This window comes from Orycteropus afer, unplaced genomic scaffold, assembly GCF_000298275.1.
Source record: "Orycteropus afer afer isolate SDZICR_OR568_19922 unplaced genomic scaffold, OryAfe1.0 scaffold00071, whole genome shotgun sequence".
Taxonomy (NCBI): Eukaryota; Metazoa; Chordata; class Mammalia; order Tubulidentata; family Orycteropodidae; genus Orycteropus; species Orycteropus afer.
This window is the reverse complement of record NW_006921658.1, coordinates 11,851,664-11,860,990: the sequence shown is the minus strand read 5'-3', so window position 1 is coordinate 11,860,990 and position 9,327 is coordinate 11,851,664.

Below are 9,327 nucleotides of genomic sequence, written 5' to 3'. Positions count from 1 at the left end.
AACCTGTGATATGCTGACAACACAACTTTGCTTGCTGAAAGTGAGGATGACTTGAAGTACTTACTGATGAAGATTGAAGAATACAGTGTGCAGTATGGATTATATCTCTTTATAAAGAAAATAAAACTCACAACTGGACCTATAAGCAGCATCACTATAAATGTAGAAAAGATTGAAGGTGTCAGACTTCACACTGCTTGATCCTACAGTTGATACCAATGGAAGCAGCAGTCAGAACATCAGACGGCGTATAGCACTGGGCAAGTCAGCTGCAAAAGGCCTTTTTTAAGTGCTGAGGAGCAAAGATGTCTACTTAGGACTAAGGTGTGCCAGACACAAGCCATGATATTTTCAATCACCTCATATACATGTGAGAGCTGGACAATGAATAAGGAAGATTGAAGAAGAATTGATGCTTTTGAGTTGTGGTGCTGGTGAAGAATGCTGAAAGTACCAATCAACTGCTAAAAGAACCAACAAATCTGTCCTGGAGGAAGTGCAGCCGGAATGCTCCTTGGAAGCGAGAACAGCCAGACTTCATCTCACCTACTTTGGTCATGTTGTAAGTAGGGACCATTCCCTGGAGAAGGATGTCATAACTGGTAAGGTGGAGGGTAGATGAAAGAGGGGAAGGCCTTCAATGAGATGGATTGACATAGTTGCTGTGGCAATCGGATCAAGTATAGCAGGGATCATGGAGCTGGCACAGGACTAGACAGTGTTTCATTCTGCTGTGCATAGGGTTGCTTTGAGTTAGAGATGACTCAATGGCACTAATAACAATAACAATAATGATGTTTATCTCTGGGTGATTGGCCTATGGGTGGTTGTGTTTGTTTTTTGCTTTTTGTGGGGTTTTTTTGTACTTCCTTAAACTTTCTAAATTATCCACAAAGATATTATAAAGTATTACATAATCATATTATGTGATGTATAAATATATTCCATAATAATTGCTTTTCCTGGAGAGAAACTTCTTTAAAAATGAAGAAAATAGTCAATAGTGTAAAATAATGTCATGAACTCACCAAAAAGAGCCCATTTTAGGCATTTTAATAATCATAGGTGACTTTACTGGGGGTTATAATTGGGAATAATGACTAGTAATGATGTCAAGAAAATCAAGAGAGGAGAAAAATCATGGCAGAAGTACAAGTAATATAATTGTCAAATACTGCAGAGGTCAAGTATATCAAGACTGAGAGGCCTCCATTGTATTTCACAAGGCAACTGCTATTTCATTACAATCGTTGTTGCTGTTGTTATGTGCCATGGAGTCGGACCCAACTCATAGCAACCCCTCCTTGGGTTTCTGAGGCAGTATCACTACGGAAGTAGATTGTCCAACCTTCCTTCCAAGGAGTGGCTGGTGGTTTGAACCTCCAGCCTTCTGGTTAGCAGTCAAGTGCCTTAGGCACTACATTACCAGAGCTCCCATTTCACTACAATGGTGAAGGTCAAACTCAAATGCAATAGCTTGAAGAGTGAAAGTGAAGAAAGGAGATAGGGACTCTGAGGAGTGCCTGGGTGGTGCAAAGAGTGCACTTGGCTGCTAACCGAAAGGATGGAGATTTGAGTCCACCCAGAGGGCCTCGGAAGAAAGGCCTGGCAATCTAATCATGAAAAATCAGTCATTGAAAATTCTATGGAGCACAATTCTACTCTGACACACATGGGGTTGTCTGCTATGAGTTGAAATCAACTTAATGGCAACTGGCTTGGTTTTGGTTTTAGGGACCTTGAAAAACATCAGAGGGATTGAATGCTCAAAGTAGCTATCACAGGACAAAAGGGATAGTCCCTGTCCAAAGCATCTAAAGCAGTATCCTGTTGATTATCTCAGCAACTACAGTTCTCCCCTTCTCCCTTACAAATAATGTCTAATTTATTTTGGAAATCCATGTGGTTCCAATGAATCTTATTATATTTCTCTATAGGAGTGAAGGGAGGTCTGGTAGCATAGTGCCTAAGGCACTTGACTGCTAACCAGAAGGCTGGCGTTCAAACCCACCAACCACTCCTCGGAAGGAAGGTTGGGCAATCCTACTTCTGTAATGATACTGCCTCGGAAACCCAAGGAGGGGTCGCTAGGAGTCGGGTACGACTCGACGGCACATAACAACAACAACAACAACATAAGAAGAAATATGAAATTTAATAGGGCATTTTAAGAGTCCATGGGTGGGACAGTTAAAGTGTTTGGCTGCTAATCAAAAGTTTGGAGGTTTGAGTCTACCCGGAGGCACCTTGAAAGAAAGACCTGGTGAACTACTTCCAAAAGATCGACCAAGGAAAACGCCATGATACATAATTCTACTGTGACATCTGTGGGGTACCCATGGATGGAATAGATTCAATGGTGACTAAGTTGTGTTTTGTTTTGGTGGACCAAGGAAGACGTGCAGGGCTTTGACACTCACATTGTCAGATTTGAGTTGGAATGCACATTGTGATTTTTCTGCTGCTTCTTCCTGTCATTGACAATCCTCTGGGAGATTTCCAGGTGTGAGCACCCTCAAGCTGCTGTTCTCCACCTTTCCACCAAAGTAAGCTGTTATGTGCTGTCAAGTCAGACCCGACTTGTAGCGACCCCTCCTTGGGTTTCTCAGACAGTATCACTACAGAAGTAGATTGCCCCATCTTCCTTCCGAGGAGTGGCTGGTGGGTTTGAACCGCCAGCCTTCTGGTTAGCAGTCAAGTGCCTTAGGCACTACACTACCAGAGCTCCTAAGATGATGTTTATATCTTACTTAATGTATGCCTTAGCTTACCATTACTAAACTTTCCATTTTCTCCATGTGTGTCTTATTTCTCCGTATTATTTCACTCAGTCTCAGGAAGCAGAAATTTATCTAGGTTAATCCTAGAAATAGACTTCCAGTTCAAATTTCTTTCTATTACACCACCATATAAAGATGAGTGTCTTGTCCACTGGACAAAATTTACAGAATATGCCTCCATGTGAAGAATTAAAAACAAAGGAAAATACATGTTAAGCCAAAAAGAATCTCAGAAAAAAAAAGGCAACTCTTAAACACAACAAGTAAGTCTCTCTGTGCCACGTTCTGGATGACATTAGCTTAAATCCTCTACTCAACTTTTGCCTTTAATCATACTTTGTCTAATGTGATGTTCTCTCCTCATGTGAAAGTTGTTAAGTACATTAGAGGTAAAATCAGCCCATATTTTCTTGATCATAATGCTTCCCAATAGTCCAATTTACAGACACAGAAGACCGTGTTTGACATGAAATATGGCATAATGATTCTCTCCCTTCTGAGAAGACAAAATTACTTCAAAGAAGCTGCTACCCAGAGATGAGGAAAAACTTTAGCTTAATTTTCAGATATATTGTCATTTATATATACCCCACTTCCCTCTAAAACTCTCTCACACACATACACACACACATACACACCAGCTAATTACTAAATATCAAGATATTTTAATCCAGACCCAGAAAAGTAATATCTTAGAGAAAGAAAGGATAAAAGAAAAAACAGGGGGATATAATTTGCCAAACAAGTATTAATATCCAAAGGAAATTCCATTACTAAATCTGTTCTGTCATTATAAGCTGAAGAGATTATATTCTCTGGCCTTCAGAAATGAAGTCACCAGCTGGGCTGCAAAGCAGCCTACTTGTTATAAGGTAGGTCTCAGGAGAACAACCTAGAGATATGAAAACAGTGAAGAATTTTTAAATTACTATTGTTGAAAACACACTAAAATGATTAACACATTAATCCTTGCTTCAATATCACTTCAATATCACTTTCTAGATTACAAATAACCCTTAGAGTATTATCACTTTTGTTTTTTTATCATGCTATCTACACTATTTTAATTATATATTTGGCTATTTGACTACTGATGCCCATTTTGCAAAAGGTTCTCTTCTGTAGAAATGGGGAGTGCTACATGAATAACGAGGTCTATTTCATTTAAAGTGGAATGTCAGACCTCACTTTTCTGAATTGTATAGAATAAATCAATTCTATATTAGCAATAAAATAGAATACAATATATTTGTATTTGTTTGATTTAAAAATATATCTCTGGGTTAAGACCAAACTATTTAAAATGTTGTTTTAAAATGTCATCTATTCCATATTTATGATAGCCCTGGGACTCATTAACGTTTATAATAGCAAGAGCCAAGAAGAAGAACTTATGAACAAATACTTTGGAAAACAGTCTATTCAGGAGCTGATTAAGTTGTCCAAAAAAGTCAAGTCCTCATTATCCGTTTAAAATTTAACATTAAATTTTGGCCAGTGAGATTGTTTGTTCATTTGCTTTTTCCTTTTTTTTTTTTTTTTCTCCAGAGCATTAATTACAGGTAATCTATGCTCTTAAGAAAATATATGATATTATGTGATTCAAACATGAAATTCTACTGATTGGTACCAAGGATGTTTTCTATACCTTGACATCCAGAAAACACAGTTGAAGATCTTTTTTTTTTTCCCCAATAGCAAGCAGTCTCTAAAGTATGAAATAATTTGCTATTTAAAATAAATCAACTTTTTCATGCATATTTAAAAAAAAAACTCACTGCCATCAAGTCGAATCCAACTCATAGCGACACCCCTTTCGGTTTCCAAAGCAGTATCATTATGGAAGTAGATCGCCCAATCTTCCTTCTGAGGAGTGGCTGATGGGTTTGAACCACCAGCCCTCTGATTAGTAGTCAATTGCCTTAGGCCTTATGCCACCAGAGCTCTTAATGTATATAATGTTATTAGAAATTTCCTTTTTCCAGGCACAGTCAGTTCATTCAGTTTACATTAACCCTTTAATCAATGAACACTTATTTCATTCTATTAGCATTTTAAGTAAGAATTTTCTGTAGTACATTTTTTAATGTAAAATTTGTTCTTCTTAACTGAGTCCTAAAATCCATTTCTGCTTATTTCAGGTGGCAGTGACAAATTGTAACAATTCTCTGCAGAAGAACTTGAGTTGCAATCTTAGAAACATAAAGGTTTGTGAAAACTGTCAGCCAACAAAGTATGCTGGTATTTGTTAACTTAGTTGGTCTTGCTTGCGGTAGAATAGCTTAGAGACTATGAAACTGGCATGTTCCCTGTCCCATAGTTTGGGGACTATTTTTGGTAAGGTGTGCCTTGTCCTCATGGTTTAGGGATTTTTGATAGGGAAATTAAAATGTACAGATATTTTTCTTCCTGTTTATGTATGTGTGTGTGTCTGTGTATATATATGTGCATGTGTGCATATACACATATATTTCAATGAGTTCAAGGAACGCTAGTGGTATAGTGGTTAAAGAATTTGGCTGCTAACCAAAAGGCTGGCAGGGCAAACCCACCAGCCACTCTGCAGAAGATGAGGCAATCTGCTTCCATAAAGATTCACAGTCTCAGAAACCCTATGGGGCAGTTTTACTATGCCCTAAAATGTCCCTATGAATCAGAACTGACTCGATGGCAGTGGGTTATTTCCATATTATAATTTTACTGTGAGATATTTCCTTTTTTTTTTTTCCTAAGAGACAGGTAGTTAATAAAACTACCAAAACTTCACTTCACTATTTGAATATGTGTAAGGAGAATTCCAGTATTAGGACATATATTAGGACTTTCCAAATTAAGTTTCTCCCTAACTACTGATCTTAGAGATTGGTATACATGCCATTTCTACATTAAAAAAATAAAAAGAAACTCACTGTCATCAATTTAATTGTGGCTCATAGTGACCCCCTTTGGGTTTCTGAGGAGGTAAATCTTTATAGAAGTAGATTGCCCAGTCTTCTTTCCGTAGAATGGTTGGTAGGTTTGAACCGCCAACCTTCTGGTTAGCAGTCAAATACCTTAAGCACTATGCCACCAGAGCTCCTATTTCTATAGTAGATACATCTTTTGGATATTGTTTTAGGATTAAAATTTTATTTTATGCCAATAGATTCAAGTACACAGGTGTACAACAATACATGTTCAGTATTATTTATTATGTCATTGCTTTTAACAGCAAAAGATTGGGTACACCACAAATATCCATTTGTAACTGGTTCAATAAACTATGGTACATTCTCACAAAGAAATACTTTGTGTCTGTCTGTCACCTTGTTATCATACTGTGTTGGCTCACATGTTGCTATGATGCTGGAAGCTATGAAACTGGTATTTAAAAACCAAGAGCACTACTCATTATGGACAGATTTCAGCAGAGCTTCCAGACTCAGATAGATTAGAAGGAAAGGCCTGGTGGTCTACTTCTGAAAATCAACTAATGAAAACCCTATGGATCACAGAATATTGTCCAAGACTTTGACTTGTTTACTTTGGATGAATCATTAAGATGGCCCATTTGCTAAAGAAAGACACCATTTTTTGTAAAGTGGAGGAGCAGTGAAAGCAAAGGAAGCTCTCGAGGAAATGGAATGACACAGTGGTTGGAGCAATGGACTCAAGCATGCCAACAGTGAGAAAGATGGCTCAAGACTCAACAACATTTTGTTCTATGTGGAGTCATCATGAGTCACAACCAACTTAATAGCAACTAACAACAATTAATTAAAAAGAACTGAGAAGCTCTCTATATGTCGGTGTGGGAAAAACTCCAGTAATATTGTTTAGTAAACACAAGTAAGATAAAAAATAATGAATTAGTGAAATATATATATATTTATATTTATTTATAGGGGTTCTGGTGGCATAGTGCCTAAGGTATTTGGCTGCTAACCAGAAGTCTGGCAGTTCAAACTCACCAGCCACTTCTCAGAAGGAAGGTTGGGTAATCTACTTCCATAGTGATACCTCCTCGGAAACCCAAGGATTCAACTCAATAGCAGCACATTTGTTTTTTTTGTTTGTTTGTTTGTTTGTATATATATGTATATATATTCTTTACCTTATTTGTGTAAATACACCTATTTTTTTATGTTGATTGTTTTCATGTCATTTTGTCATCCACAGAGATAATTATGGTTTTTCATATTTAATATATAAACTAACCAGTAACTTCAACACTTGAAAATTATTACATTAGTGGAATAGACTATACTTTCTTGAGGTTTTATTTTAATTTGAAGATGAATTTAATTACTAATGTTGTGACCCATAGATAAGGATATCTTTTTTTTTTTGTTATTGTTATTAGTTGCCTTTGAGTCAGATCCAACTCATAGTGACCTCATATATAACAGAACAAACTATTAAAGATCCTACACCATCCTCCCAATAGTAGATATGTTTGAGCCCATCTCATTGAAGTTGTCCCTCTTTCTCTCTAACTCTCTACTTTACCTAGTATCATGTCCTTCTCCAGGGACTGGTCCTTCCTGATAACATGTCCAAAGTAAGCAAGATGATGTGTCAGCATATTTGCTTCTAGGGAATATTCTCGCCCTCCCATGGAGTCTAGTCCTATTCATGGTGACCCCATGTGTTATAGAGTAGAACTACTCCATAGGGTTGTTGTGTTGTGTTTTTTTATTTATTTTAAAAAAAAATTGTATTATAATTTGGGTGACAGTTTACAGACCAAATCTGTTTTCCATTCAACAATTCACATACATTTGGTTTCATGTTATTGATTGCAATACCCACAGTGTAACATCACTCCTACCATATCTTCCCTGTGTTCCTGGTTTCCGTTCCTCCTTCTCTTCTACCCCTTCCTAACTTCTAAACTTTGTTCTTGGGCAAATGCTGCTCTTTTTGATCTTTACTTGTTGATTGTATAAGGAGGGTCTACTTTCCTAGAGTTATGTTTCACTTTGCATAACTCTCTATTATTTGACTGAAAATTCAGCTATGGAAGTGAGTTCAGCTCTAGGGCTGAAGGGTGACCAAGGACCATAGTCTCAGGGGTTCTACCAGTCTCCATCTAGCCTGGTTTCTTTTATAATTTTGAGTTTTGTTCCACATTTTTCTTCTAAGGAGCATTCTTGCTGTACTTTTCCTAAAATAGATTTTTTAATTTTTCTGGCAATCCCTGGTATATTCAATATTTTTTGCCAACTCCACAATTTCAACATATCAATTTTTCTTCAGTTTTCCTTTTTCATTGTCCAGCTTTCACATGCATATGAAGTGATTTCACTGACAGTCCTCACCCACACTTCCACCATACAAGTAATTTAAATGTCTTAGAGTCTTATGGAAAACTAGTTATTTACTCTATCTCCTTCTATGCAATATTGAAAATTTATATGTTTCTAGAAAATTATTTATTTAATATATGTTTTCAAATATATCTGAAGAGGTTCACATAAGTGATAATCATTTGTTGTTGTTAGGTGCCATGGAGTTGATTCCAACCGATAGCAACCCTACGTACAACAGAATGAAATACCACCCAATCCTGTACCATCCTCACAGTAGTTGCTATGCTTGAACCTATTGTTGCAGTCACTGTGTCAATCCACCTCATTGAGGATCTTCCTCTTTTTCACTGACCCTATATTTTCCAAGCATGATGTCCTTCTCCAGGGCCCTCCTGATAACACATTCACAGTACACAGACACAATCTCACCATCCTTGCTTATTCTAAGAAGCATTCTCATGGTACTTTAATCTCTTCTTTATCTGTAATTATATAGTCCTTCTTATTTCTAGTTTTGTAGATTTGTATAAAAGGTGGTTTTTAAACAATAAATAAATAAAAATAATATTAGATAGAACAATTTATAAATAAGAAAAGAAAATTTACAAGCAGATCTTAGAGAAAAAGGGAAAAAACTCACTCACTGCTGTCAAGTCAGAGCTGACTTGTAACGACTCCTTCTTGGGTTTCTGAGGTGGTATCACTATGGAAATAGACTGCCTAACCTTCCTTCCGAGGAGTGGCTGGTGGGTTTGAACCGCTAGCCTTCTGGTTAGCAGTCAAATGCCTTAGGCACTACACTATCAGAGCTCCTAGAGAAAAGGGGAGAGAACCAAATTCTGGGCTTCCTCCTCTGCCTTCAAAATTACAAATAAAATGATACTGGTTTTCATGTGCACATCAATCTGAATTCTAGTTATTCTGAGTCCTTCTGAGGGAACATTTATTTATTGTGTACTTAGAATGGTTGACTACTAATGAAAATTTCCTAAGTTTTTGTTTTTGTTTCATATTCTCTTTTTTTTTTTTTCTTTTAGTTGTAAAGATGCTTTTGCATTAACATTTCTGAATTCTCTTACCAATTAATGTTGTTGTTGTTGTTGTTATGTGCCATCTAGTGGGACCCAACTCATAGCGACCCTTCTTTGGGTTTCTGAGGCAGTATCACTATGGAAGTAGATTGCCCTATCTTCCTTCTGAGGAGTGGCTGATGGGTTTGAACCGCCAGCCTTCTGGTTAGCAGTCAAGTGCCTTAG